The sequence below is a fragment of the Gallus gallus genome, chromosome 2 (genome assembly GCF_016699485.2).
Source record: "Gallus gallus isolate bGalGal1 chromosome 2, bGalGal1.mat.broiler.GRCg7b, whole genome shotgun sequence".
Taxonomy (NCBI): Eukaryota; Metazoa; Chordata; class Aves; order Galliformes; family Phasianidae; genus Gallus; species Gallus gallus.
This window is the reverse complement of record NC_052533.1, coordinates 84,881,377-84,901,666: the sequence shown is the minus strand read 5'-3', so window position 1 is coordinate 84,901,666 and position 20,290 is coordinate 84,881,377. Positions and strand designations below refer to the sequence as shown.

Here is a 20,290-nt window from a genome sequence, read left to right as displayed (position 1 = left end):
TGAATAAACAAGCTGAGGTAAGATTCTTTTGTAAGCTTCCCACTAAAAATGAGGCCATCACAGTCTGTTGGTGTTTTTAAGAAGTCTGTTGTCCTGTTTTTTAGTCATGTCCATTCTTACTTAAACTGAGAGCCCAAGCACTAGAAAACCCTGTCTTTTCGCTGTCATATCCAAAACCAGGAAGAAGTTCAGTGCTCATTCTCTGGGAAGGGCAAGCTTTAAATCTTGTTGGCTCGACAGAACTTCATTACGTAAATATCTCATACTACTCTCTGAAGGGGCTAGTTCTGTTCCTTTCACTACTGTAATCCAGTGCTTACCTAAATTTCATTGGAGCTCAGGACTCCAAAAAACTTCAGAGTGCCACAGGAGTGAGTATTGCGTGGAAGGCATTACTTTCAGAACAACCTATTTATTTCCATGGAAACAACAACTGCTAGAAAGAGCACAATAACACTTTTTGATAGAGTAAATTCTCAGCTACAAAACACTATTTTTCAACACCATCATGCACATTGGTATATTCACACAGATGAGCTGACTGAGAAATTCTTTTGTGATGTGACAATTATGCATGGCTGTCCAGAACACAGCTTATCTTCCACATCACTGTGTCACCACTGCTGAAACACACCACCCACCACCTCACAGTGCTTACAACCACTGTTTGGTCTCCATCAATGTTCAGCAAATGTCAAATGTAATCAGGTGACATTTTTTCCACATGTAGGAATTCAGTGACACACCTTTGCTTCATCCACACTTCCATGTCATATTGTCAGAATGCCCCTCTGCTGCCATCTGTCACACAGCAACAAAATGTAATGGAATATTGGTAGGAAGGGTCAACCCTCACTGCTATACCATCAACACTGGTCTATGATGTCAGGGGCTAACATAATAAAACAGGAGGCATGACTTTCAGAACAGTCCTTGTATTAACTATTCCAGTTGCACTCTGAGATTTCTTCTGGCTCCAGCCTCATGCAAAGAGATACCACCTGAGGATACCCTGACCATCAGGAGGCAGCAAACCCTTCCAGAATTGAATAGCCATTGAGCATGCCTCGTTTGCACCAGTCCATCCTCCAGAAAGACATTTTGTAGTCCAAGGTGAAGGCTGCTTTGTAACTGGAAGAGGGATGTGAGATACCAGATAATGCTCCTGTTTTTAATTAGTAGAGATCTTTTTTTTTAAATGTAGTATGTTTAAAAATAAAATTTTAATGATACCTTTAAAACAAAGGGATTAATGAATAATTCATTTCTATATGGATAGTATAAATGCTTCCTTGCACTTAAAGTGAATTAGCTAATATCTGAAATAAATCATTATAAAAAACATGTAAGTGTGTTTTCCAGTGCAATCATATTTTATTCACGTTGTATGATATTTATAGCTGTGTTCAGCATGTGGCAATAAATACCTTTATGAAAAAAAAAAAGCTATCTAGATTAATTCTACGCTATTAAGTGAGCTTGAGGGTGTTCTCTTGACACACACGCAGTTTTTACAGGCTGCTTCGCTTTGGAATAAGACAACAACAACAAAAAGACTTGACAGATGAAAATAAATATCTTCATTGTCAGTTTTCACTAAAACTTTGTTGCCTTCTTGATGTCTATTTGCAGTCTGCTAGGTGCAAATCTAAACAAGATTATGAAAATGGCCCTAAGGCATAATGTTTGGCAATATCTGATGCAGGTTATTTTGAAATGCTAAAACCAAAGCAAAAAAGCATGAAGATGGATAGGCCTCTAAGTTGTCCAGTCCAATGACCTTAGTTTTTCCTTACTCAAATTAAACTAGCTTAAAAGAAAATGCAGTTTTAAGCAGTTTTTCAGCATTTCGTAAAATGTGACTCAATTCTCAGTGAACAAGAAAAATATTTTAATATATACATATTAAAAGAAAGGCACAGGTTATTTTTGGGTGAATTGAAATATTGAAAATTGATAACAAGACACCAATCCATTTCACAGTTTCTTCTCTCTTTTCTGCTTCAGCATCTCAACTTTCTCCTCCTCTCAGTTTATAATCAGGAAAAAATTATCTTCTCAGGTAATGGATCTCATGGGTACATACGCAGGTAATCAAGTCTGCATGAATGTTAAATGCACACACTACAAACGAGTGTTTGTACAATGTTGTCCCCACATTGAGGAGTCTTCAGCCACTGCATTTAAGGGCAACAAGGCTTGCGGAAGGCTTGGAGAATATGCTCTAAAAGGAGAGACTGAAGGAACTGGGGCTGTTTAGTCTGGGGAAGAGGAGGCTGAGGGGAGACCTTATTGCTCTCTTCCAATATCTGAAAGGTGCTTACAGCGAGAGCGGGGCTGGTCTGTTCTCACTGCTGACAGGTGACAGGACAAGGGAAAATGGCCTCAAGTTGCACCCGCGTAAGTTTAGGTTGGATATTAGGAAACACTTCTTTACAGAAAGGGTTGTTAAGCACTGGAATAGGCTCTCCAGGGAGGAGGTTGAGTCACCATCCCTGGATGTGTTTAGAAACGGATTGGATGTGGCACTCAGGGACATGATTTAGCAAAGGGCTGTTAGAGTTAGAGTAGCATGGTTAGGTTGTGGTTGGACTCAATGATCTTTAAGGTCTTTTCCAACCTGAGTGATTCTATGATTCTCTGTGATATTGTGAAAAATTGCTTTCTGTTGAGATCTGTAACTTCTTCTTCCAGCTTCCCTACAAGCTCCACTTTTCTCTTCCCACACAATTTAAGCTGAAATTAAATATTATAGCAAATCCAGAGATGAGCCTGTCTTCTCAGGAGGCCTTAATGTTACAAACAATTCCATGCAGCATGTTTTCTCAAATTCAGTAAATCCCCCAAATCTGTTCAGAGTTCATTACATACGTGATGATAAACATTTTCAATAGGATTCAAGATATATACACTAGGGAAATATGGACTTAATGCTTGGTTCACATAAATATATATATATTTCTCTTCTACTTATTTTTTCCAAAGCGCCTCAGCATATTTAGCTTGTTCCTGGTAATATAAATTAAACTCTGCTTCAATATTTTTAACTCTGCTTAGTCATTTTTGCTGAAAACAGATTCTAGACCAAATTTCAGTATTAGTAAGTCTGAAATGGAGTTTATACTAAAACTATCCATTACACTAGAAAAGTTGACAATTTACTGCATGGTTTTATGTGTAGAAAAGCTTGCATTTTTTCCTGTTTTAAATATACTTCAATAAATACATTGAAATAACAGCATGAGTCCACACAACATTGCTATTATTTCCACCCCTCTCAGAGTTCTGTTGACAAACATGCATGAAGAACACATATAAGGCTTTAGAAGAATTTATGTAAATACAGCAACTTATAGCATTCTGATCTAGGTCTTGTCACCCAAGATCCAAAGGAAGAACTGAATATAGAAAAACAAAACAAAACAAAAAAAAAAAAAAAGAAAAGAAAAACCAACAAAAAAAACCCAGCAACAAAAAAGCAAACCAACAATCAAAGGACCCAGTCCTTACTCAGAAGAGCAGATTTAGCCCACCTCCTTTCTTTTGCTTTGACTCTTCCCAAGAACTCAAAGAAGAGAGGACATTTATTAGAACCAAGAGAGGGTGAGGACTTCTAGCCTCTGTACCACACCACCTATGGTTTGAGCATCTGGACCTTGCAAAGACTTTTTAAAGTTAAAAACATCCATCTCCAATTATTGGGAAGTAAAGGAGGTTTGAGATTCTAGAATGGATGTGTTTTCCTCAGAAAGAATGGTACAGAGAATTTTTGATCGTGAACAGTGTTCTAACGTGAGAAGAAGAGTAATAGCAGGAAGTTGTTGATACTCACCTTATGTGCTGAGAACACAAAGATTTAGGTTTTTCTATGTTAATCTCTATATGAAACAAGTATCTTTAGGGCTGAAAGAAAGCCTAGAATCTGCCACAGCCTTCACAAAATAGCAGACGATCTCCAAAAGCGGAAGATTTTATCAGAACATTCTGTGAAAAAGAAATGCACCCAATTCACCTGTACATGCAAGTAAGAAATATAACGCATGCACAATCATACACTATGAAAAAATACCATAAAACTGTAAAACAAGAAAAAACCTGACCAATACCTCCCTACTCTGACTTTCTATCAGGTTACAGTTTTCACTTCCTAAATTTTATGTTTGATCTTAATATGCTCACCAGAATATTACTGTCAGGAAAATACATTCTTGAACAAAAATTATATTTCCCCCAAACATCAGATATTGGCTAAAATCCTCACATTTCACTATTCTAGTTGTGGTAAGAATCCTGTTGTTAAACTGTGCCTCCTTTCCTGTCTCAGTTTTCTTCAGCTTCCAGACACTGGATCTTTCCTTGGCTATACAAGCTTGCTCCCAAACATAACCTCTCTGTGTAGTTATTCAGAGGCATAAGATAAAAGACTCCCTGCAAAACGATTCTGATACCAGATTGCTTTCGTATACAGTTCCTTATCCAAGATCCTTTAATCAGTATTAAATTATTTATAAAGAACTATAACATTCAACAGACTATGCAGGCTTCGCTGTTCCCTGCATATCTCAACATCACTCTCTTTCTAGCTGCATATAAGCTTGAGAAGAATGCAATTCACAAAATCACTGTGGTCAAGGTAGCTTCACTGCGTGGTTTAACTTCAAGGACAACTCTGCACTATTAAAAAGAAACACAGTAATACTACGCATATTTCCTCATGCTTCCCAGCCAGGAACTTGCTGAATATCTTAGTGTATTTATTTATGTTTTAGCAAGAATGCGCAATCAAACCTACTTCAGTATTTCTCTGAAATCAGAACATCTGTTATGTACCAAGAGAGATGTCCTAAAAACCTACATAATGCTAGATTTTGTTTTTATATTAAGCAGCAAAGCATTCTATATTTATGTGCATCAGCATGCCAGGGACTTATATATACAGAAGCTGCATGTTCATCCATTAAACACTGCCAGTAATCAAATCCTATACTTCCAATGCTAGCATAAGAGATTTATGAATTTTTATTACATTTTAGTGCACTAATTTTAGCACAATCCTGTTGCCACCATTCTTGGTTACAGATTAACTGTACTTCAAGACCACCAGCTCCTCACAAAAAGCAGAAGCTCAAAGATGAAAGATTATTAAAAAATTGTTAAAATCTCAAGATTCTCTGACTCCCCTATAGATATTCTCTTACTTTCAAATCTGCTCATCTCTTATGTGCCATCCCATGTTATGCATGACCCTTCAGTATAGGTATTTAGAGAAAAATACGTAAGAGGAAAGGCAAACTTACCATAACTCTACTTCAAAAAATGAAGAAAAAAAAAAAAAAGCTTTCATCTGTGTAAACTTTGATCAATGACCAAGGTTGAAGCTGTAACAGGTCCTAGACATCCTTCCCCCTCCCAAATCTATCACATCTGGTTTCATAAAAGGAAAATGAAAGATTTGCCATTCTCTGTACAAGGGGTTGAGGAAAAAAGCAATTTTATCACACAGGTGTGCAGACTGACTATGGTCTTCACATCAGCACAGATGTTTACACCCTTTGAACAGACACTGCAGCCTAGAGCCTTGTATGAGTATCTACCTATAGGCAGAACATACGGTGTTGGGCATGGGTATTCATGCTGCACTGAGAACCTTTGCCCCTTCCACGGTCAGAGCACTACTCTGCAGCTTGGTCGAAACTGGGTGGCTGACAATGGGTTGGGTTTCTCATGACTGGCAGGGACCCATAGCCACCCTGTACCAATGCTTCTTAGCTTCCTTTTTGGATGAAGCTGAAAGCACCTTCCAAGCAGAATAAAAAAAAAAAAAAGCTCATCTGAAAGCACAGATATTGGAATGATTATAGTTTAGAAAAGGTTATGATTAAGAAGTGCTGACATCTCCAGATGAAACTCTGCAGAGGTTGTCAACAATAAGTATTAGGGAATAAAAAAATTTGATGTCTTTAAAGTGTTACTTTATCGATGATCTCCTTTAATTAGAGTTTCCTTTCAAGTCTTTAAACAAATATCACTGAATGATGTTGTATAAAGTCCCCTCAAGGATAGTGTTAGGGAACAGACATACTGCAATCAAAACAGTAAACAAATCTTGGCACAAAACAGATACAACCTTCCAAATTTATGTATGTACTATTCTTTGTCTTTTTGATGATGATTTTTTTTAGCTTTCGTGTCAGTTGCTGCTTGCACTAATGCATTTATTTAAGGAGCAAAACAGGAAGAGGAATCTAGCTAGCCTTAAAATATGTGCACGATCAAGGATTTGTTAAAAAGTTCAGTCATTAAACAACATGAGATGTGATCACAAAAAAAGCAACCAAAACCAATGAGTCATACAACTGGGTCTTCCAGAAGACATTTCTCGGGTTGAAGATTCTTTAATTTAATTGCTGCAATTTCTAACAATCTTTTCCTTTTTTACTCCTCTTGCATCTAATTCCTCTTCATATTTCTGTTATCTCCCAGAAGTTTAATTAGAAACAAAGAAACCCTTTCAAGAAACTTTCCATCACCTCAAAGAACGTTTAATACAAGGTTTATTCATGCCTATACTTAATGGACACATAGTATTTATCTCAGTTTTCTCATTTTCTGTCTTTAAAAATCAGAAACCAGGACCTGCTCAGAGATATCTCCCACTGAGTAGTCCACCTTTGTGCTGTAGGTGCAAGTCCTCCCTAGAGAACAGACGCTGTTCTCTACCTGTTTCACACCACTGTACAAGTGCAGAAGGAAATAATAAAGAATCAAATAATGAAGAATCCCCAATTACTTCTTGGGCAATAGCATCCTTGTAGCCTCCCTGTTCCCTCTCCCTACCTCACTTTTTTGTGACTACTAACATCTCCCATGCAAGAGCTGTCAGTTCAGAATCTCATGAGTAGATGCTGAATTGCAGATACCTCTAAGAAACACGTTTAATCAAATGAGTAAAAACTTGAAGGTAATAAAAATTAATTTTAGAAGTAATTTAATTAAGATGAATATTACTCTTTCCTTTTTGATCCCCACTGGAGTAACATTATTCCTGTAAGGAGGTTTCTCTGCCCATGGTTGGCGCAGCAGAGCAGAAACAGAGTGGACTTATACTATGGACGAGCAATGAATAAGATTTACTTCCTGCCACTGAAATTGTTTTCAGTGGTGTGACTGTGCAAATATTTCTGCTGGATTTCAGATATCTCCCCAAGAGATTTGGCAGTTAGCTCACCAAGCCGTACTGTGTGGCTGCAGTTACCCGGTGCTGCCCAGCAATCCCAGTGCCCTGCCAGGAGGATTCATTCCCAGCACTTCCACTAGTTACTTCCATCCTCTCACTCTAATAGACCTAAGCAGCTTTACCTAGGAATTTTATAGCCTGATTTGCAATGCTTCCCATGGAAGAAAAAGCTGGAAGTTTGCGCTAACTGCTAGAAAAATGTTTAATAGCAATAAATTACAGTAAGGTTATTAAATAGAAGCCTGTGATTGAAGATGATTGTGCAGGTTGCGTTGTCTAGGTAATTAACAATATTGCATAGAGGGACTTACTTGCAATACATTTAAGATTTTAAATATTTACAAAGTATTCCCCTTTTACTTACATGCCCAGACCTCATCAGTTATTACTGCTACTCTTTATTACTTGTTAAGCACCTTCTCTGTGCTTGGTGCCTGAAGGATTCTTCCTAGCAGAGTGAAGGCAGAAATTTATGTGCAATAAGGGGAATTTTTTTATTCAGGCTATGGGACACAGAGCCTCTCACCTCTGCACCCCTTCGGCATAGCTCTTGCTACTAGGCCGTTTAGTGGTATGGTGGTGATGGACTGATTGTTGGACTAAATGATCATAGTGGTCTTTCCATCCTTAGTGATTCTATGATAACAGGAGGCCAGACCTCTCCAACCCCTGGTCCAGGCCCATGGTCCTGGGAGAGATGGGGTTCCACACTGCATGTGCTCCTCACTGCCAACAGGGCAGCAGATCTTGGCTGGGGAGAGTCCTGCTGCACTCTTCCAGTATGTCCTAGTAGGTGCAGGCTTGCCAGATGTTCAAAACAGCCTCAGCCTTTAGATTTATAGAGCCATTGGATTTGAGACAAGCATGGTTATTAGAACCTTCAAAAATGCTTGATTTTACTGTTTTATATATTTGAAGAAAACACATTTTAACCATTAATACCTTTTATTAAAACGGTCTTGGGCACTACCAGCATCTTCCAGCAGGGGAAGGAGACTGCATTAGCCAATGTTGTGGGGACACAGACCACTGCGCTCCGATCTGGGCAGCGATGCTCAGGAGAACAGGGTCAGCAGCAGTGCAGAGCCCTTGGGAAAGGAGCCAGTGCTGAAGATGCAGGCAGGCAGCAGCAGAATTTTGCTGTAGAGAGAAGGGTATTTGCTTCCTCAACACAGGGGCAGAGCTCACTTACAGCTTACCATAGATACTGTACTTGCAGACATAAACTTGAACTAAGATAGTTCAAATAACCTGCCGAGATCAGGATTTTCCCCCCTGTATCCCTGCAGCTGCTATTTTTGCCTGTTGTTTCATGTGAAGCTCTTAATTCTTCAGGCACTAATTGAAGAAGGGAAAAAGCTGTCAAAAAACTAATCACTCCAAACACACAGATGTCACAGTAAATTAGGTAGTACTTAAATGTCCATCAGTATAGGGTGCACACCTGATTGTAATAGACTGAAAAATACAAAACTGAAATTTTACTTTGGCAAGGAACTCTTTTTTGCTTGTCTTTAGTTTCTCAGCACAACAGAAATAGAAATAACAATCCCATATTACATCTTCATCAGAATATTAAGCTATCTGCTTTGTCACATTCTGAATATATCTGATGTGGCTCTTTTTGATCTCATATTGATTAAGAACAGCAGTTTACAAGTAAACACAGAAGGGATAAGTCATGTCTTCCTCCTACCATGCCATATTCTTGCAGAGTACCCATCCTAAAACTCAAAAGGCTCTTTGTTTCTTTGTCTCCATTTGCTTTTGCTCCCGTTGACAATATCTGGTCCTCTTCCCTCTTCACTTTGCATATTCTTCACCTTGGCCTGAAGAAAAGCCTTCAACTTACAGTCTAACTTTGCATGTCAGCAGAGCTTACTCTTTTTCTCCCTTGCCTCTTGCCCCCACATCAATTTCCTCAGGGGGAAAAAAGAATGCAGTCTTCAAATTGCTGCTATTTATTATGGCTACCAGAGCTGCCTGTTTGCTTTGCAGCTAGACAGCAGCCAGAGCAGTCATTGGAGAAGATGCCAAAAGTCTCTCCTGTCTGCAAAATTGCATCTTTGAGACTGCTCCCAGCCGCAGGCATAAGACAAAAGACATATTTCTTGTACATCCTGGAGAGACAACAGACTGGGTAATGAGAGTAACTCAATGCATTTGCCGCAAGTCTTGTAAAAATAGCTGCATCAAACACCTGATTTGTGTGAATGCCTTCCTGAGATTTGTTGCTTCCAAACAACTTTTCAAGAAGTGTTATATGCATACTTTATTCTTAAAATAGCAGTCATAGGTCTCTTAAATACCAAGCTCCCGAGAATAGACAATATCTATACCTGGCTATTGGTCTGTGACTTCAAGTTCCTCCCAAATGCCCTTAAGCAAACAATTCCACTCAAAAGCATGACTTCCTGGCCTCAAATACCAGAGGACTTGCAAGGTTCTCCATAAAATCTTCAGTATATTGGATATGCTGCAATAAAGTTTGACTATCTTCAACTGAAGTATTTTCAGAATGCATACTTATCTACACATTGTATTTTTATTCATTTCTTTCCACAGTTTGACAATTAAATCATAACTGAGCTTCCAAAAATTTTTTTAAAAATAAAGTATTTGACATGTTTCTCTGAAAAGGACTGACACCAGCAAATCAGTATGACAGTCATCCCACCGTTCCCTCCGTCACACGCATTCTTGCTGTCAATGTGTGCACTCCCACCTTCATCATCAGACCACCCTAAAACTCTCCTGCTTATTTCAGTGCAATTCAGTAAAAGCATCTCTGACCAGCCAGTGCAAAGATCTTGCAAGTTTGGCTTCTTACAAGTATCAAAATATACTCCCAGGTCTCAGTCATTATGTCTTAAACTCATCAATGGTCAAAGATCAATGTAGCCAGCAGGCTTTCACTAATACTCCTAAAAAGATGTTTAAAAAGATGTATACACATAAATATTTGCCCTCTCACCCCCATATACTCATTCATGATGGAACATGTCCGTGACCCATAAACTTCCCCAGTTTTGGCTTCACATATAAAAGATTCCAGCAATGCTTCCATTCATTTTCTAGCACTGAAATAAACTGAAATGCTAGAGTTTGTTTACTTCTCTGTTCTTGGACACCACAGCAAAATACAGAAATCTGCTGGAAAAAACAAACAAACAAACACCAAAGGTCTATTTCTTAGGTACTACATAAATGAGATCGTAAGCATCTCCATATGTGAAGAAAATATATGTAGAATAGAATAACAATGGGTGTTGCAAAACAGCATAGCTGGCCGAGTGCTAGCCTGAACAGCATTAACGTTAGTGACACATCGGAAAACATTCAAATGCAGTTTGTTGCTGCTGAAGTGTCACATTTCTATGGCAGCAAGGATCAATAAGTGCTCCAAACCGCTTGACAACCACACAGAACAGATTAGCATGGAAGTTGGTTTAACTTGAAGGAAGATGACAGAAGATTAATTTGCTCTAGGAACTGAAACCTGAAAGTGCACCAGAACAAGAGCCTGAACACAGAATAAGAAGTAGAAATGCACTCTCCTTCAGAAAAGATTACAAATTTTGTCAAGTAAGGAATTTCATATTTGACCTACAGCTAATGGTAACTGGCTGAGAGCTAAGAGATGTTTAAACTGTTGCAGCACAATAATAATATGGAAACAGTGATGCCAGTATTGAAACTACGTTGGCAATTTTCATAGTCCTTCACTATGATATCTATAACTATCTAACTTACAAGAAATGCGTAATCTGTCCTGCTGGCTTCTCAGAAATAGAATTACATGCAGAGCTCAAATACTTGAGAAAATATTGGAGAAAGTACTTGGAGACCAAGCATTGCTCAGCTTGGAAAATATCACTGTTTTTTTTAATTCTTAGAATTTATTTCTTCTAAGGCTTATTTTCCAAACAATAACGACAAAGTGAGTATTTTAAAGAACCTACAATGTCTGATAAAAAGCATTTTAAAAAATAATTAAAATGCAAGCAAGAATGTTTTAATTAACTAGAATAGATTTGTGAGGAAAACTTCATTCTAGAATGTTATTTCAAGTTTTTAATCTGTTGCAAATGAGGAATTTATTTAGGTGATCGGGTAATATATATAAAAAAACCCTTCAAGGCTTATGCGTCAATCTTTCCTGCCAGTAATCATCATCAGTTTAGTGACATGCAGAGAAAGATGATTTTTGCCTTGAAATGTTGACAATCTCAGAACTGCAGAATGCATAATAATGATTAAAATTCTTCTCTCGGTAAGAATACCAGAACATTAGTGACTCTCACATAGGCATCTAAAGCTGCTACTTCAGACATTAAGTTAAGCTCCTGACTTCTAGACATGCAAAATATTCATTCCCCACTTTTGGTAGGTAGTTCTTTACAGCCATCCTGTCAATTTCCAGACAAGTCAATTTCCAGACCAACTTTCAGCCCACATTTTACCACCCATTCATCCTTCCATCTACTGGGGCGCCTGTGACATTTACCAACTGTCCCTACTTGAGCTTGGAAAAGAGCGGCAGTCTACTTCCAACTGTAAGGAAAGAACACAACTACCTTTCCTTCCAAAATAGGATACTGAACACTAGCAGGAAGATTTCAAACATTTAAAACATTGGAAACTGAGGAGTACACTTCCATTACTACTACATGTTAATAATTCAGGGTGAATAAAAGAATTGCACTGGTAAGTACAAAATTTCTGCTAGTAGTTCTGCAACACACAGAAATTCAAAATATGCAATGAAGCTGGTACTTGCAGCACACCATTTGGAGGCAGACATCATCGATAATACCACAGTCAGACCATGTTTTTTACATACTTCACCTTCTACAGGGAATTCATTTTAAAGAATCTATTGAAAGAATATAAACACGTTAGCTGACTGTCACCAGGTCAGAGCACAGAAATTTGGAAGCACAGAGGAGCATCTAACACCTTTAGGTCACGCAGACATTTTCTCCTAAATTTTCAAACATCCTTTGACTATTTAAAAACAAAAAGGAATGGGAAGCAAGGAAGAACCGAGCAAAGAAAATAAAGATATCCTCCCTCCGACTCTTGATAGAATATTTTTAACATATGCATGTTCCTGCATCTCAGAAGACAATAATTTTGGAATTCATACTCCTATGATTCCTGAGTCAGACACTCATATTAGAGTTGTTTGTGAAATTTTACTCTTTTTAACTGAATAATCAACACTACCCAAGAGTCCCAGTAGAGCTAGAGTGTATCAGGAATTATTAGCCTATATTCATTAAGGGGAAAAATTGCACATGAAGAAATGTAGAGAGAAATCCAGTACTCTGAGGATGCAAATACACCCTGGTTTGTGTCCCCTTCCCAGCTGTGACAATTTTTTCTCATTGGCAGAGAAACACTGAATGTATTTGTGGTAAGAGGAGAAAATTAGTCACTTTCTAGGGAAAAGGTTTCCTTTATTTTAACATATGGCTATCAGGCTTCAGCCTTGGAAAACATCCAGCAGTACAGCATATATGCTTACTTCTTCTCGTTGGTTAGTATTTTAGTACAGATCTAACGCATTAAGTATTTAAGCAATCTAAGTTTCATCCTGTTTTGTGTATGTTTTCACAGCAGATTGTCACCCAACTCGAAGTTTTTACAGAGATGGTTGTCAACTAAACACAGAGAAAACAACAAGCAGCAGAAAAAGACCAGCAGAACTTAGCACATGCTCTGCTGTTTTGCTTGACTTCTACAGATTGCAGATCTATACAACCACTTAACTGCAATCAAGCCAGTATTGTACATTAAAGTCACTGTCCCACTGTGCATCAACTAAGACCTTTTCTCCTTCTTGCTCCCCTACCATCTCGCTCCCCCAAGGGGCTTGCACAATATTGCCTTTGGCAGTTGGAAGATTTAATTTTCATACGACAAAATCATCACTGTGTTTCTAAATAATTTGCAGGCCCTCTCCCAGGCTGAGTCCTGCAAATATACTTTAGTAGCTGAGGCTCTTCCCCTGTATGAGCACACAAAACTTTTTGGATTCTGCTGTCTCATGAAGAGCTCTCCCACACCTTGTAAGGACGGTCACTTCAGCTCACTGTCCGCAAGCTAGAAATGTCCTCCGGATTTTCATAGGAGCAGAAGTGCCTGGCAACTCTGAAATTCAACCTAGGAGTGTTCAACCTAGTGAGTGTGTAAATTTCCTTCTTGGCAGCAAAGAAAACCCCAGATTCAAAAGTTTACATACTTCACCTTCTCAGACAGAGGTTTTCAAAAGCTTTCTCAATGACAAGCTAGTGGTTCCCTTCTGTTCTACTCAAATCTTGTGTCCTTGAAAACTTTGGTCCTCAAAACATCCAAAGCCCAAATGCCTCAGAAGCAGCAGTCATCCCTACTCCACTAATTAGATTACCTATGAAGGCTTTATCTTTACAACAGTGTATCAGAATACATGCAAAATGATCTCCCATGAGAAAATTAAATGTCATGGTGCATAAGGCCATTTTCTTCTTTGATCAAAACAAGACTGGTTGTGTGAAAGCTCTCATTTTTCAGTTTTCCTACAAATCACACATTTCATATGAGACTCATTAAGGTGTGTGATATAGGAAAGAACACAGAAACTACATTGCAACAAAACCTATAACTTGATATGGAAGCCTCTTCAAAGCCACCAAATAAATTCTTGTCCATAAACCAAATGAAGTTAAAGGCAACAGACACATTAATGTAGAATTAAAAGTTGGAAATTTAAAAAAGCAACAAAGATGGATTGATCAGAAACTAAGCACCGCTCAGTTGTTTCTGTGCATGGGACAGGTTGAGATTTGCAGATTAGATGAGAATTCAAGGTTTATTATTATTTTTTTAAAACTACCATACAATTCCTCAAGTAGAGCAGTACTTGCTTGCAAAAGACCATATGAATTTTCTAAAGATTTAGGAAAAGGAATTTATCAACTAGTTGAAGAAATAAAATTGGTCTTTTCCATTCAGTTAAAAAAGGATCCAATTTATTTAAAGCTTCCATACTATGAAAGAATACCAGGTGTGTTGTTATAAGCAGTCCTCCAAGCATCTCTTATACAATGAGATACAGTTGAAATTCCTGAGGTGAAGCTATATTTTCCTTCAAATTCAAGCCATGCTCTGATTCCCATATCTATATTGCATTCTTTTATATTACAAGTGCAGTATAGCCTTCAATAGAAAGTTAATAATACTATAAATGGCACCAGCCATGTCCCCAGCAAACATTACAGCTTTTAAATGTTTGGTCTGAGATTGCCACAGCACCTTAAGAAACATGGTTGCCTATCTACTCTTACAGAAGATGTCCACTTTCTAGTAGCTCTGAAAAACCTTAAACACCAGTGCTACCATTGCATTAACGCAAACTTCCTCATTGTTGAAGTATCAGTCGGTCTTCGTGTGCTCACCCTCAGCAAAATGCAAACATTGTTATGTTCTGATTTTTCCTAAAACATACTAGAAAAAAATTCTTAAAACATTAGATTTTTGTCACCGATGAACACAAACAGCAGATGGAAGTTAAAGGGTACACATTTAGATAAACACTATATATCAGTCCCTCTTACAACAACTTAATGATCTCTTAATATTTCATAGCTTGAGACATTTTCCAGCATGATTTGCTTTTTAGTAGCTTGTATTTGCAAACAGTACTGTAGACATTAAACTGCCTCATGTACACGTTCTACTCCTTCGTCTCTTCCTATAGAGGAAACATTATTGGCTATAGTATGCAATTAAAACCATACCTATATGTAATTAGGCAGTTGCCACAGTTCTCTATATGAATCCTTCTCTGTAAGCTACTCTCCAGTGATTTTAGATGTGCATACAAATGAGCTGATTATACTCACTTTGGCCACATTGTATTCTCTCCACAAAAAAGCTGTACAGTACATGCTTAGCCTTGGTCTATGACACTGTATGCACTGTGCTTGTTTTCCCAGTCATGATGTAAATGGGTAATGGATTACATCCTACAGCAGTGTAGGAAGTGACAAATTACGTGTCACAAAACTGGGTCCACAATAGGTGTCAATCTATTTGCAAATGAGTAAAAATTCTACCACTTACATGACATTTTCTGTGCAGGTTCAGAACTGAAATGACTTCAATTGTGCAGAGATGGCCATCACTTCATCTTTTTTTTTAACTGATGTTTGAAGGCAAGGCAACAAATCCCAGGAATATGATGTCCATTTATCCCTCAAGTATTTCCCAAGAAATGTATTTTTTTTTTCTGTAAATGTGTATTCTGTACTATTTTCTCTATAGCACAGGACACCATGGGTCTTACTCTCTCTTTTATGCTGGAATCTGGGTAACTCCACGGCTGCAGCAGATGCAAGGAAGGCAAGTACAGGCTCATGTCCCTCACATGGAAAACTCACCAGAAATGTACAAACTGCTTAAGTAAGAAACGAGATCAATCACATAATATCCTGAGTTGGAAGGGATCCACGAGGATCATTGAGTCTGACTCCTGACTTCACACATAACCACCCAACATTCAAACCCTAAATCTGAGAGCACATGATAATACCCGGTGGTATGCAACATACATACTGGGCTACAGAAACATTGCCACACTCTTCTGTTTGCCCTGAAGGTATACCGTTGCTGAGGTCACATGTCACAGCTGAAAAGCTTATGGTTTCCTTCCATTTCACTTAGAGGCATGCTATGGATTGCAGCAATCCTAACTGCAAAATACCATCACAGATCCCATACGCTGATCAAGCATATAATATTACTGGGCTACTTACAATTGCAGCAGTCATGAAAAGACTAAGAAGCCAACAGAAAAGATCCATATGTCTCTATTTTTTAGGTCACACATATGGTGGATTAGCTGTGTTTGGCATGTGAACTTTCAGCAGAGGGTTGCTTATTTCACACTTGCAGCTATGTTAAGCACACTTGTTTCCTGTGCATAGTAAAGAAATGTTTAAAAATCCTCTTTCTGATTAGGTAGCCAAATTGACACACACAGGAAACCAGAGAGCTTATACATAAAATTTTATAGAGATAAATCCTAGGTTAAACATAGGTCATCGATAAAGCTAAGTACAAAGACAAAAGAACACTCCAAAGTCACATTCCTCTGTAGTACTACATAAAAAATACCAAACTTGGCAGAAAACAATGATAAAACTCCTGTTAGCACCAGTGATGCTTCAGATGTTTGTGCACTGCGTAAGCTGATGTATCCATAGTACCCAACAGGGAATTCTCTACTGCTAAGGGTAAATCCTGGCACAAATCTCCACAAAAGGCAGCGCTTAGTCAACTCAATTCTCCAGGGTAATGGAACAGGATAACTCCAACTATTAAATAATAATAATAAAGACAAAATACACTGACAGTACAAAACGGTGATAACAGCAGATGAAGCCTCAGGTACAGGAAGGCACACAGCTAGCTACACGGCACCCTGGCTGGCACTCATGGGAAAGGCTTAATTAATTCACAACCTTAGAGATAACAAAGTTGGCTGGTTCTGTAGGCCCCATGCCCATTGTACAGCATCTCTCATTTCACAAGCTGCCTGCTTTCCTTGAGAGCCATGAGTTGGGTTTCTGCCAGCGCCGCTTCCCATGTGGGAAGCTGTTGCCAAACCCATGTCCTCTGTGGGAGAGAAGGAGATTGCTGAAAGGAGTTGCACAGGTAAGAAATCACACCTATCTCAAATCTGAGCCTGGCTGTATGGCATGCCCTCTTCTGCAGTGTAAAATAGAAAGAGCCAAAACCTTTTCATTTCCCAGCTCTTGAAGGGACCGCTTGTGAGGCCAAGATGAAAAAAAGAACCTGTTCTTCTTTACTCCCCTGACATTCAATTTAGAGTGGGAACACCTGCCAGCTTGACCCGTGCCACCTACAGATGCCCCATCCTCAAAAGCAGTCAGCCAGCTGGCAGACAGCCACTGGGAGAAGTGCTATAGCTTAAAGGAATGGAAAAAAGAAAGACTGGGGAGGAAAACAAGATAGAAAGAAAATAGTTGCAAAGGCAGAGCGCATGAAGACATAAAAATCTTCCATTTTCATAATCAGTGAAGGTGCTGCAAGCACCACATGGATAATTGCTATATGAAAAGTGGGTTAAGTAGTACAATCCTCAGATACGTTCAGTTAGATATACGAAACTAAACTTTTTTGCAGAAAGCTTACTTTCCTTTCATACTGCCAAGCAATGACTGTTACTACAGTGTGTGAAAGTTTCAAAAGACTTGCATCCTCCCTTCACAGAAAACCTTTAGATGAAAGCACTGACAGATCTGCAGATCAAGCAGCAACCTGTGTTCTCAAAAGATATTACAAAGAAAAGAAAAAACAACCAAAAAACCCTGCAGCCTACAGTGGCAAATACTTTAGTGAATGCATTCAGGTGAAGCAAAGCTCACTTAGGAATTCCTTGCTCTCAGGACTTCCAGCCCACAGAAGCAGCAGGCCAAGTGAAAGGCAGCATGATGCAAAACCTTGAACAGTAGGCAAGCACCACTTGCATATGTGCTTTGTCATACGGTTCAAATGCAGCACTGGAAAAAAGGCTACTGAGAATTTAAAGCAGTGCTTCTTCACAGCTGTCAACAACTCCCTAACAAAATATAATTACAAATTCTACTTTGATTCTTAGAGAGGAAACTCCCCATCACCCATCTGCAGCCAGTCTAAGCAGCTGCCTGCATCACCAATACTCACAAACACATGCTTCTGTAACCATAAGGAAAGATCAAATGCTGTATAATGCAATTCAGTCCTCTCCTAAGCCATTCTTAGGCATATTATATTGAATTTAACCTTTAAATCTCAACTATCTCCAAGCACTTATGGAGAAAAAGGAAATCCATGGATAACTAGCAATGTGCATTTTTCAGTTAGTGCAATATCATTATCACTGTGGTTATGTTTCCGTAATGGCATACATTACAGATGATGGAATACTGTGGAGATCTTTCAAGCTTGGGAAATAGTTATGAGAAGAAGGTCAAAAATATCTGAGGTTTTAGATCTGCACAATCTCAGATCTATTGCTGAATTTCAAAATGTGTTACAACTTAAAAGTTATAAAGGGTATAAGGTTAAATTTAAGAATAATAAACCACGTATAATTTAAAAATACTAAAATCCATAGATACAATTACTTGGAAAAGTAATTGAAGACAAAGTGAATTAAGCCAAATAAACAAAAATATACTTGTGCTGCTTGCTGCCTGCGTGCCCATCTGCCTGCAGAGCTGAAAGATGAAACGCACTAGCCATCAAAGCAGGCAGGGAAAGGTGAGTGGCCCACATGGCATCACTTCCCCAAGCAGCCTGTTCCAATGCCTTACCACTCTGAGAATACATTTTTCTTAATACTCAAACTGAACATCCCAAATCTGTTTACATAAAATCTGGATCCTATTACAAATGTCTTCAGTCCCTTACAAAATTATACCTTTACTCTATTGCCTTTTTTTGGTCAAAGAAATCCCCATACATCTCTTGGAATAGGAAAAGTACATAGAATACATAATACAAAGCATAAAGATAAATTGAATAAGAGCCTATTTTCCTGTATAATACTTACAAAGTGGTCAGTATACCACATAGAAACTAGATGGAATACTGCAACTACTGAAAGAGTTATTAGTAGAAACACAAGAGTAGCAATTTAATGTAATCCTGAGATCTGATTTTGTGATAAATGGTGCTGTCAGTGAAACAAATTAAAAAAAAATAAAAAAATCTGTAGGGCCAGGCAACAAGGAGAGATACATAATATTTCAGTTGTTTTTTCCATGTAGGTATCTTGTAATTGATGCTTCAGTAGTTTATTGATTGTACAGAAGTTTGTGTCCTACATTATCAAGAGTTCTTTTCCAGTAAGTAGAAACATCTTTTTTTATTTATGACTTCAGCGCTGTATAACAGCTGAAAATAATTCTGCAAGTTATATTTGGAAATAAAGAAGCACCAGTGGGATTCATTTTAATAGCTACAATCTAAAAAACAAACAAAATCCCTCACCAATTCTCTAGAATTTTCTCTAGACTTTTCTCAAAAACATGTCAGGCAGCCAGTAACAATGATGGGACATGGAACCAAGCAGACCACAGAGCTAGTCTAATACGGTCATTCATAACCTCCGGTGACTAATTTTATTTAAGAGATCAGTCTTATCTACATTCCTACTCAAACATCTCGCTTTGGCAGATTACTGCAAACAAAAAGTTGTTTTGGCAACAACATTCTACACAATTTAGCCTTTGCCACCAATAAACCTCTCTTACATCACATAAAGTAAAGCCATGTTTAGTTTTAAATAATTCACTGGATACTGAAATCAGCACTTCATATGAGATATTTAATAGCTGCCACAGAGAGGCTATGACTAGCGCTGTGTTCAGTCTTACATGCAAATTTGCAAAGAGAAGCCACAATTCTCTTTTCCTCTTCAGGTTTGTAAATCAGAAACTCCAGTGAGTTCAGCAGTTTTACAAAGATATAAAATTCAGGTGAGATTCAAACAACATAGCGAGCATAGCCAATCCTATTTCAGTTAAGAGTAATTATTCTACCTATGCTTACAGTGGCTTCAACATTAACAGTTTCCTTCTCAAAACATACCACGTTTCTTATTTGGTCAAACTGTAGATTAGTAAGAGCCTGAAACTCCCATTTACCATCTGTTGGGAGAAGAAGTACAAGAACAAGCTCTTCAGTTGTATGGCTTACATCAATGAGGGAAGAGCCACCAAAGCACTGAAGTTTAGTATTTGGAAACACACTGAAGCCTTCTGTTGAATTCTGCAGCATCCCAAATCACAAGCAATAATTTCATACAGTCTGAGAGTAACTATTACATATTATCTACTAAGCTTTCAGTATGAGCCCATTTCATTTAAGGCCTCCTTAAAAATGACAGCGGGAGATTTTAAAGCAAAACCATGTCATTTATTATCATTTGGATTTCTAGATTGTGAAAACAAGCAGAAGCTAAAAGGAGACTTCCTTCAACCGTTATTTTCTTCTGCCAGC

At 38.2% G+C, this 20,290-nt stretch overlaps 1 protein-coding gene across 13 annotated transcripts in view; it reads right to left on the bottom strand.

Annotated features, from left to right (window-relative positions):
* LOC420965 (poly(rC) binding protein 2) overlaps positions 1-20,290 on the bottom strand; it is a 489,700-nt gene that overhangs the window by 336,657 nt on the left and 132,753 nt on the right. For 2 of the 13 annotated variants that reach the window (XM_046929052.1, XM_040695572.2), the window contains exon 3: positions 8,180-8,377. The exons of the other annotated variants lie outside the window; for them this stretch is intronic. The gene's annotated coding sequence lies outside the window, so the exon portion shown is untranslated. The remainder of the gene's footprint in view (positions 1-8,179; positions 8,378-20,290) is intronic. 13 annotated transcript variants of the gene reach the window in all.